At 46.8% G+C, this 11,258-nt stretch overlaps 1 long non-coding RNA gene across 1 annotated transcript; it reads left to right on the top strand.

The window, feature by feature from the left end:
- Nucleotides 1-1,373: 1,373 nt before the first annotated feature.
- On the top strand, nt 1,374-10,788 carry LOC310684107. Its single transcript, XR_014514687.1, has 4 exons — nt 1,374-1,497; nt 6,245-6,343; nt 7,844-7,957; nt 10,438-10,788. It is a non-coding gene; the product is annotated as an uncharacterized lncRNA (long non-coding RNA).
- The last annotated feature ends 470 nt before the right edge of the window (nt 10,789-11,258 follow it).

Here is an 11,258-nt window from a genome sequence, read left to right on the forward strand (position 1 = left end):
ACAAAGAGGGGAGGTGTGGGGAGGTCCGAGAGACAAGCAAATGAAAGATATGTCATGAAAGATTGAAATGTTTTAAATTGTTCTTTATTTTTCATTTTTGTGTTTTTCTTTTTTTGTGTGAAAATCTTAATAAAATATTATATATAAAAAAAGAGAAACGGGAACTTTTTGGAGTGTTTAATGTTGCGAGCCTCCCAGTCACAGGCTCAGGTTGTATATATGCATGAACAAAGCATATATTAGAAAGACACCACAGTCTCTGTTGTGCCTCATTCCCAAAAGGAAACACGAACTCTAGGCAAGTGGGTGGGACCCCTGGAATCTTGCACCACTCGGAGATTGGAGTGGCATGTAACACACGTTATCTATACAGTGGTACCTCGGGTTAAGTACTTAATTCGTTCCTGAGGTCTGTTCTTAACCTGAAGCACCACTTTAGCTAATGGGGCCTCCTGCTGCTGCTGCACCGCCGGAGCATGATTTCTGTTCTCAACCTGAAGCAAAGTTCTTAACCCGAGGTACTATTTCTGGGTTACCGGAGTCTGTAACCTGAAGCGTATGTAACCCGAGGTACCACTGTATGTGTGAATAGAACCATATATCCTCAAGATACCACAATCTCTATTCATCTTCATTCCAAGGAAAGCAGACAGCTGGGTAAGCACCGCCCCCCCCCCCGGAGCCTCTCAGACCTCATAGACTGGAGTGCGTGCAACAATTTTCTCTCTCTGCAAGGCACAGCCAATAAAGGAAGGGGCAGAGCCCATTATTGCTGGATCTAGTAATACACACTTGCCTATCCACCATCAATCCTGGTGGGCTCTGGAGGAATAAATCACTTTTCCCCCCAGACGAGGAGGTCAGGTAGACAGACAGTTGCTTTAAAAACAACCCAAGGTTTTAGCTAAATTGAATTGGCAGGCGGTACTGTGGCCAGTGCCAAAAACAATTTGAAAACAGACCACTTCAGGAAGTCTTTTGCATTTAGCAGCAAGCGGCGGCGAAGTGGGAGGCTCTTTCTCTCATGAACTGCAGAACCAAAATAATAATAAATAAAAATGCAGCAGCCTCTGCGCCGGCGTTTTGGAAAGGACCCCAAGCTGGGTCTAGGCTGGGGAGGGTGGGCAGTGCTTTTGCATGTCTCCCAATGTTTCCTCTGCTGTGTCCAAACCTTGAGGTTTCCTGGTGTTGCTTAGCATCTCACCAGAATAGAGGAACACACAGCTTCCTCACTTGGGCCTTTTTTGGAGAAGCTTCATTGATACCGCCCACATTTGGCCCGAGTCAATTTGATGGGGAGCAGGGGCAGGGTGGAGGGCGGAGCAGCTGGTGTGTTGCTCCTCCCCCTTTCTGGGGAAGAAAAATACTTCTCTCTTTTATTCTGCAAAACATTCTCAGCTGCCTCAGACAGTGGGAGGAGACCTTGGTGAAATCAAGGATTCCAAAGAAGCTCAGCTCCCAGCTCTGGAATTGCCTCTGCCTCCTTCATAGCTGCCGGTGAGTACTTTCGACTGCTTGGCATGGAAGACTTTAGGGCCTAAGGTGGGGTGGCTGGCTTCCAGGGCCTTCCATTATCCCTGGAAATTCACCACATGCTACCATTAAAATTTATCTTCCTCTCCAGATTGCCCTCTCATCCAGCATAGGAATAAGCAAGCTGTAGCGCTTTCCAATTAGCAAACTGATGAGCATCTCCCTGCTAATATATGAAAGCAGGAACAGCAGAGGAGATGTGTTGAGTGAAAACATATTAGCTCGGTCTCTGGTATAGCTTGATGACTGGCACCTGCTAGCTACTGAACATGCCCCAGCTGTTTGGGTGGGGCTGGAAAGAAAGGACTCTCCTTCCTTGGAGGTTTTTAAGCAGAGGTTGGGTGGCCATCTGTCATGGATGCTTTAGCCGAGATTCCTGCATTGCAGGGGGTTGGACTGGATGCCCCTTGGGTCCCTTCCAGGTCTAAGATTCTATGATTCCATGAATGGGGAGATACATTTTTTTTCCATCAAAGCTCACAACAAAGTGGTTGCGGCTGAGTAACAGAGCATCTGCTTTGTATGCCCCAAAGTCCCAGGTTCAATCCTGGGCATCTCCTCTGCTGGATAATCAAATACTTAAAATACTTTGCCTCTGCTGATAAATCAATTCACGGTTGCCCCAAACCCTGGGGAGCTGCAGCGAGTCTGTGTAGACAACACTGATCTAGGTGGACCAAAGGTCTGGCTCAACATGAGGCAGTTTCCTATCCAAAGGCAGTTGGAGGCTTTTGGATTTGGTTTGCAAGAAAAAAAGGGAGATGCTTCATTTGGCTCCAAGTGAATGCTGTTGCTTTTTAAAGGGGGAGATGAACATTGTTTTACAGGCTGGCATTGGGGAGTTGCCTGCTGCCCGTTGCTCATCATGCACAGTTGGGAGTTCGTTCTATTAAAAAAATGTTGTTAAGTCTCCAGCAGTCTCTGTGCAAGAGGAGAACATGAAACAATCTTGCACAGAAGACTGGCCTCGGAAAAGGTACAGGATGCGAAACATTCTGTGAGTTTCTGAATGATAATTGGAATGGAGTCTGTGGTTTGATTGGCTGTTTGTGAGAGAGGAAGAAAATGAGACATCAAAGGCAAGCGGCTGGGGGGAGAGAGGAGACAAATTTGCTGCTTGCAACCATATTAGGGAACTTCCAAATACAGAGAGCTTTAATTCATAACCATATTTATACAGTGGTACCTCGGGTTACATACACTTCAGGTTACAGACGCTTCAGGTTACAGACTCCGCTAACCCAGAAATAGTACCTCGGGTTAAGAACTTTGCTTCAGGATGAGAACAGAAATCATGCTCCAGCGGCGCGGCAGCAGCAGGAGGCCCCATTAGCTAAAGTGGTGCTTCAGGTTAAGAACAGTTTCAGGTTAAGTACGGAAATCCAGAACGAATTAAGTTCTTAACCCGAGGTACCACTGTATAGGAACCTTATGAGTGTCTGACCAGACTGGGGGGGGGGGGGCACGATTCCTGGGGCAACACAAATCCGAGGTTCGAAATCCACGAGTGACATCATTTCAACACACAACTTTGGCCTCCTGCTGCATCTCAGCATTTGACTCTTGGGGAGCCTGGCCCTTCTGGTCTCTTCTAAACAATCCCACACAAGGCCCTTCCTCTCCCATCCAGGCCTCTTCTTTACTGATTGATCCCTGGATAAAAGTCGAGAGTGAGGGAGGGAAGAGCTATTTTACCCATTACGCAGAAAGAGGTGTCTGACTGAGGTGGGAGCATTGCAGCTGGGGCGTGGCTGGGGGGGGGCTAGAGACCGGGGTTCCCCACTCCCTCATTCACCTCAACTGTGGCTGCCCTCTGGGCTAGTCACTATCTCTCACCACAACCTATTTTGCAGGGTTTTTGTGAGGATAAATTGGACGGGGGAGAGAAACCACACATGCTGCTGTCTTGAGCTCCTTGAAGGAAAAGGATTCATGTGTTGTTATTGTTATTATTTTTTAAAGTGAATTAACTAACTTCCCTAACGAACCCACAGGGATAGGCAAAAACACCAACCGTGCAGGAGACTTGCAGACAAGGCTGAAATAGTTCTGCGAAGCCCCTTCTCAGACAGAGCTGGTAATCAGAAAACAAGGAAGACAGCAGTGAAGGCACAAGCAGCATTCATCAATAGAAACAACCTTTTTGAATATTTATACATTTCAAAAATGTATTTATGGGAAAGCTGTATACTGGGGAGGGGGGGGGAGGTTTAGGACAATAGTGCTAAAGCTCTCCCACCCTGACGGACCTCTTGAAAATTGTTGGGGGTCTCAGCAGGCTACTTAATAAACTACTTTTATCCCACAGATGGAAGAACATGCAGGATCCATATTTCAATACCTTTCTAATGCGACGGATGTGGGTGTGTTTGTGAGCCAAGTTCTAGGAAGGCAGGACGGGGCAGAGATATTATGGGCTGTTCGGCAGCCTTTTTTTGTGCACTGCCTGAACCAAAGCTTGAAAGACCACAGTTTGAGGAGCAGCGTATTGTAGCGGTTAGAGCATTGCAGTAGGACTTGGGAGGTGCCCCTGAATGATCACAACCTTGAACTCTTTGGAGGAAACAGGGGTTATACAAATAATAACAATCAAGCAAACCTCTGGCTTAGGATAGCCACACACTGGCAAAACTGGGCATCTCCCCCTTAATAAATGAATGGTGGCCTCTAGAAGGGAGTAGGAGAGAGCGAAAACCAAGGTTGCTTGGACAGAACCTTGTGCAGATCTTGGGAACTCATCCTCCCTGATCATTGGCTGTGATGGGAGGGGATGCTGGGAACTGGAGTCCAACATCCTCTAGAGCTGAGTTTCCCAAACTTAGGTCTCCAGCTGTTTTTGGACTACAACTCCCATCATCCCTAGCCAGCAGGACCGGTGGTCAAGGATGATGGGAACTGTAGTTCAAAACCAGCTGGAGACCCAAGTTTGAGAAACCCTGTTCTAGAGGGTCACAGGTTTCCCAGTCTGAGATCCAGTGTAGAATTTGGAGCATGGGTGGCAACTTGAATAAAATATGGGGGGCAGGTAAGGCTCACCTCGCACAATCAATCACATGATGCAGCGTGCGCACACCATTTGAATGGCAATACCTATCAACTTTGAGGGAGGACGACCCTGTCAAATATTTTTTTTTTGGGGGGGGGTGAAGGGACCTCGGCCCCTAGGAGTTGGCTCTGGAGAGAGGTAGGTATAGCAGACCTAGACCTTCATGTGTTATGGATGTAGCCACAGCTGGTAGCCGAGGGGCACAAATCACAGCAGTTCAGAGTTGATGGGCTCCTTAGACCTCGGTTCTGTCTCTAGCAAGGCTAGGCAAGGCCTAGGGAAGCTTTTTGCACCCAAGAGCTGCAATCTCTCCTGGGCAACCTCCCTTGGGCCACATATCAGTGATGGGTGTGGCAGAAGCAAAAGTAGCCAGAGCAACAAATGGGTTGTTGTTTTTTGCCTTTGTACAGTAGACTACTTTCGACACACATTCACACACACACACGGAATGAGCTTCCTCTTATTTTAATTAACTAACGGCTTTCTGGAGAGCCTCCCCCCCCTCCATTAAACCTCACTGCAGTGCTTCACACAGTGGTTTGGCAACCACTCCCTGAACAGCTTGCCTAGGCCGTCTGCCACCGCCATGACTTTCTTGCCTACTTGTCTGCTGTTTTGTCATCACACTGAAGTGGGCCACCTATTGGTGGCCCTGTGAACTGCAGCTTGATAACAGCCTTACATGTACACACACACACACACACACACACACAGAGTAAAACTGATTCATTTTTTTACCCACAGTGTCATAAACTCTACACAAACGAGAGGTACTTTCATTAGCTCAAAAACATACTGCTTGATATATCCTTGATATTCATTGGTCCAGAACAGAATGAAAAATGCCCGCCATTCCAGAAAGTTCATAGAATCGCAGAACTGGAAGAGACCCCAATGGTCATCTAGTCCAACCCTCCTCTGAACCAGGAACCTAAACTTAACAGGAATTTGCTTGCTTCTGAAACCTGTCACCTTCACCATTACTGAAAGCACAAAAAACAATGTGCAGACTTATTCCGTTTATTTCTACTTGTTTTGCATCTCCTTCCATGGAGGTTTTTAAGCAGAGGTTGGGTGGCCATCTGTCGTGGATGCTTTAGCTGAGATTCCTGCATTGCAGGGGGTTAGACTAGATGACCTGAGGGGTTCCTTCAAATTCTACAATTCTATGATTCTATACTACTACTACTACTACTACTACTACTACTACTAAATTAATAATAAATTTTATTTATACCCTGCCCTCCACGGCCAGAACCAGGCTCAGAGCGGCTAAGACCAGTAAAATTACATAATAGGAGGAAAAAAACCAGGTTAAAAAAATACAGGTTAAAATGCAATTTAAAATGCAGCCTCATTTTAAAAGTAGCCCATAGATCAAAACCATAAGGGGAGGGAAACATAAGGGTTAGACTGAGCACAAACCAAAGGCCAGGCAGAACATTGTTTTCCACAGTGAGGAACCTCTGAGTAGGATTTCCAATTCTGGAAGATCAGGGATCAGGGATTATATCTGAGGAAAGGTGGACATTTATCAGCCAGCATAAGGACTTTGTAGCCATTCAGGGTTTTTCTGGTGCTTTTCAGCGACATCTCCAACTTCCTTCCTTAGGAATGTGCCTGCTTCCCCACTGAATGTCTTTTGCGTCTTATTTTCTTTTGCAGACATTTTGGTCCAGGGAACATCTTTCCTCAAACAGAGACTTTCCATCGCCATGCAGGCTGTCCTGGGACTTCTCCTCTTTTCTGTGCTTCTTGCTGGAGGTAATTAGAGACTGGAGAGATATCCAGTTCATTTTCATGAGAACCAGCCCAATTTGGACTTTACAAGAGCCTTGAGCTAGCCTTCGAAATTTGACCCTGTGGGTCTCCACCCCCCACAATAAAAAAACCCCAACAGAATTGTAGAGTTGGAGGGAACAACAAGGATCTTCTATCCCAGTGTTTCCCAATCTTTTCCCCACTGTGGCCCCCCTTCCAATCTTGTTTTCTTCCTGTGCCCCCCACATGGGTGTAGTCAAGGGGGGCAGGGAACAGTGGCACCCCAATACAGTGGCGTAGCGTGGGGGTGCAGGGGGGCCCGGCCGCACCGGCAGCAACATCGGGGGGGGGGGGGTGCTCGCTCGCACTCGCAGCTCTCTGCCCCTACCTGGTTAGGGGGCGCAAATTACTTGCCTTGCCCCGGGTGCTGACAACCCATGCTATGCCACTGCCCCAATAAGTAATATATGGGAGAATTTTAAAAAGCAAGTGGTCCTCGCTGACCTGGTACAAAAAGATATTGTCATCTGGAGGAGCCCTGGCTCCATAGATAAAACACTATAGCCCCCCACATCCTTACCTGGGAGTCAGGCCCACTGAACTCTGTGTGCCTTTCTTCTGAGTAGACACTCAGGCAAGTCAGCAGCACCAGATGACCCTGCTTGGCTAGGTGTTGGGGTGGATTTCTGTTCTGTTGTTCTTCCCAATGGGAAGGGGGGGGGAGGGGAAATTTTAGGGCATCATAATGTCTGCCATAATAATGTATGTTTGTACAGTGGTGCCTTGCAAGACGAAAAGAATCCGTTCCGCGAGTCTCTTCGTCTTGCGGTTTTTTTCATCTTGCGAAGCAAGCCCATTAGCGGATTAGCGCTATTAGCGGTTTAGCGGCTATTAGCGGCTATTAAAGGCTTAAGGGATTAGCGGATTAGCTGCTAAAAGGCTATTAGCGGCTTAGATCAGCTGATAAGCGGCTTAGATCAGCTGTTAAGCGGCTTAGCGAACAGCTGTTAAGCGGCTTAGGGGCTTGGGGAAAAGGGGGGGGGGAGGGGGAAAAAACCCCAGGAATCGCAAGACATTTTCGTCTTGCGAAGCAAGCCCATAGCAAATTTGTTTTGCGAAGCACCTCCAAAACAGAAAACCCTTTCGTCTAGCGGGTTTTCCGTCTTGTGAGGCATTCGCCTTGCGGGGCTGTAGTATGTGCACTGTATTATGCACATACATAATAATGTATGTACTGGGTTGTTTTCCTGGAGGAGGCCTGGGATTACCATAGTAATCCCATAGTAAGATTACCACACACAATTGTATTATATTTTAGTGCAAATTAAAGACTTCCCCTACTTTATTCCTAGTGGTGAGAAGAGGGGAAAGAACGAAAATATGCGAATGGTGGGCACAGCATAATGCCATCCCTCATCTCCCATCAAAAGGCAGCTAATTGCTCAGTTGTGTTATCATTTCTGGCTTTATTTTACACACACCCTTTTTATTCCCTTTCCCCAGCTAGTTCTTTGGAATGTGAAGTATGCAGCAGTAATGCTAAAACTTGCTCTGGACGAAAGGTGACTTGTGAAGATAAGAATGATGTCTGCCAACATTTAGTGACTGAAGTCAGCGGTAAGTGAGAGGGAGCCTAAGTCTTTCTCAGCCAATGGTAACGCTGTGCTGTGCATTATCCTCGGGAATATATGAAGTAGCCTAGTGGGTGTAGCGATGGTTGAATGCGGGGAATATATGGTCATCCAGATCTTCCTGCATTCCAACACCCAGCACCCGGGACCTTCAACCATGCTGGCTGAGGCTGATGGGAGATGGAGCCCCAACAATACCTGTAAGGCCACAGCTTCCCCACCAGTGAAGAAAGGACAACTGTGTGGTGGGTCCACCAATGTCTGGAAGGGCACTGACATATATGGATTCAAGTTTGGCTCACCTGCGTTTTGCTTCAAAGACATGTCCAATTTTATTTTTGAACTACAGCCCTTTCCTGGGGGAAGAGGAAAATTTCAGAGCAAACTTTTCAAATGCAAGAAGAATTTGGAGAGAGAGAGGGGAAGGGGCTTATAATTGCAGTGGGGCTTCTTTCCTCCTTCCGTTTTCTTTTTTCTTTTCAGTTTAAAATTTTTAGTTTCAAAGTTTCAAAAAACCCCCACAATTTTACACACACGCATACACGCACACACACACATTTACATTAAGCCATAATCCATATCTGTACATTTATGGGGTTCCCTGAACCCCCGGACTTCCCCCCACCTCTCCCTTGGCTTCCAAAATTTATCCTTCTTTTTTACTGCATCTAATTACATTTATCTAAATTATTACACATCAATTTTATCCTTTGTCATTTTAAATTACAAGTGCCATATCACTCCTGCTAACCTTTTTAAATGTTTACAGTGTTCTTTAACATATTCTATAAAGTTATGCCATTCTTTGTCAAATTTATTATCCTCTTGGTCCCTGATCTTCCCAGTCAGCCTTGCCATTTCCGCATAGTCCATCATTATCCGTTCTTCTTTCGATGGGGTTCTTTCTTCTTTCCATCCCTGGGCAAATAATATTCTCAGCTTCTTTCCTCCTTTCATTGCCGCTATCATAATCATTTTTACCATTCCCCCCTCCCCCTAATTGGTGGTGAAGGAGCAAAGATTTGGCTAATGCCACAGTCGTTCTGCTTCCCCGCAGAACTCTGCCTTTTGCTGCTGACAGCTTGAATGACACTTAAACAAAAAGAAAAGACAAGAGAGAGAAAAAGATCCCCCTTCCCCTTAGTCACGTTTGCAATCAGTCTCCGCAACTGCAGACTCATTCCACACAAACACACAAAAAGGAACTGGCACCTGTGAATGGGGAGTGATCCACAGCCATTAATAGCTGGAATTGATGTGGAAACATTTCCCCCACCCCATGACCACAAAGAAAGTACTGTAATGCACTTAAGGATCCTTTTATGGGATATTTATTAGCAACCTTTAGGGGCAACCCTTCTCAAGCTTGCTGCCAGTAAGATGTCTTAATGCACAATGCACCATCAATTTCAAATCCCAAAACAACAGTGCACATCTTAAATTTGCCCCGTACGGGAAAGTTGCACAGTCCTTAGTTAAATTCTGGGATTTGCTTCCATTATGCAGTAATGGCTACCACTGGGACAGCTGCCCCATTTAAAGGGGGATTAGGAAAATGCATTGTGCACCCAGCTGTCCACGGCTACTAGATATGACATATATCTAGTACCTCCAGTGTCAGAGACAGCATGCATCTGAATATCAGCTGCTGAGGAAAACATGTTGAGAAAGTGCTGTTGCATCCATATCTTGCTTCTGGTCCATAGGAAGGTGGTTGGCTATTGTAGGAACAGAAGGAAGGACTTTGGCTTCATCTAGTGGGATCCTTTTTCTGTTCTTTCAATAAAAATAAGATTGATTTTGAAAAACCCATAACCAGCAGCAATATGACAGAAACACCCAACCCAGTCTCGAAGTAGTGATGTAGTACATCTTCAGGGCCGGCTCACCCATGAGGCAAGGTGAAGTGACAGCCTCAGGCAGCAGACTCCACATGGGCAGCAGATCTGGCCTCTAAGGAATGCATCATCTGCTGTTGCCACCACGGTGGTGTGTTTCTTGGAGGCTGGTTTTACCATCTCCCCGGCAGCCCCCTCCCAATGCCGCCTCTGCAGATGCCCGTTGGCGAATAGGAGGCACTGCTGGTTTTCTCCTGCTCTTGTTCCTGATGTAGATCTTCTCTCACACCTTCCTCCCTGGCTGGGGAGGGGGCGGTAACGGGGACGCTACTGCCATTTTGTGGTTTGCCTCAGGTGCCACTATGTCTTGGACTGGCCCTGTGTGCCCCTGTTCTTAGAAACATCCCAAGGAGCCTTTGCGATAAATTCACACGAACACCATCATATCTTGCTGCGAGTAGAAGAAGACGTGTTCTTGTGATTATTTCGTGTGGCTCTGATTTTGTTCGCCTCCTTGAGCATGCTACTGAAAAGAATGGATGCCAGTGGCATGGAAATGTATTGTCTGGGCCACAATGGCTTGGAACGTTGATTCTGCGGATAACCCATCTTTCTTTTCTACATCCAGGGACATTCCGCGTCGAAAAGAAGTGTGAGAAGGGGACTACGTGTGAGTCTTTGAAAAACCAGCTAGGGAAGTCTGCACCTGGTCAATTTACGGGAGTAGTCAATGAAGTTGTGTGTAGCAAGGCCCCTTCACCTTATGCATCGCTCCTCCTGGCCCTCTCTGGGCTCCTGCTGAAGAATGTCCTCTTCTAATGGACCACGTGCAGCAACTCAGCATGAAAAAACGCTTCCAACGCATTACTCGCATGCCATCTTCTTTGAACTTGCTCCTTTGGCTTTCCAACTGTTTTTGTCCTCCTGTATGATTGGCTGAATGGAAATGAATAAAAAAATGATACCTGGAGGGAGAAAAGAGTACCTGCTTCTCTTCATTTGGGAATGAGGGGTAGGTGAGGAAGGAATTCCCCCCACCATTCACACTGGCTAGCTCAAGGTGTGACAACCTCCAGATGTACCCCACCGTCTGGGCTAGGGAAGAGCTGGCCCTCAGCCTAATTAGGACTGCCCCTTGACCCCTCAAATAGCCCACAAGGCCATTTTGTTTTCTTTTTCTTTACAAACCATGCCCACCTGTCAGTCATGTGACATTGCCTTTCAATCATCCTGGCCATCTGCTATTGACGCTGATGATTTGTGCCTCACTGCAGTGGCAAGTAGAACTTCAGCCGCTGCATTCCGTGAGGCTTTTGTTCTTCACCCCCCCCCCCTTATTTCTTCATTTGAAATAGATGCATCCTTTGCTAAGGTTGTTGTTGTTGTTCAGTTGTTTAGTCGTGTCCGACTCTTCGTGACCCCATGGACCAGAGCACACCAGGCACTCCT

Source organism: Podarcis tiliguerta (assembly GCF_965153285.1).
Source record: "Podarcis tiliguerta genome assembly, chromosome: 8".
Lineage (NCBI taxonomy): Eukaryota > Metazoa > Chordata > Lepidosauria > Squamata > Lacertidae > Podarcis > Podarcis tiliguerta.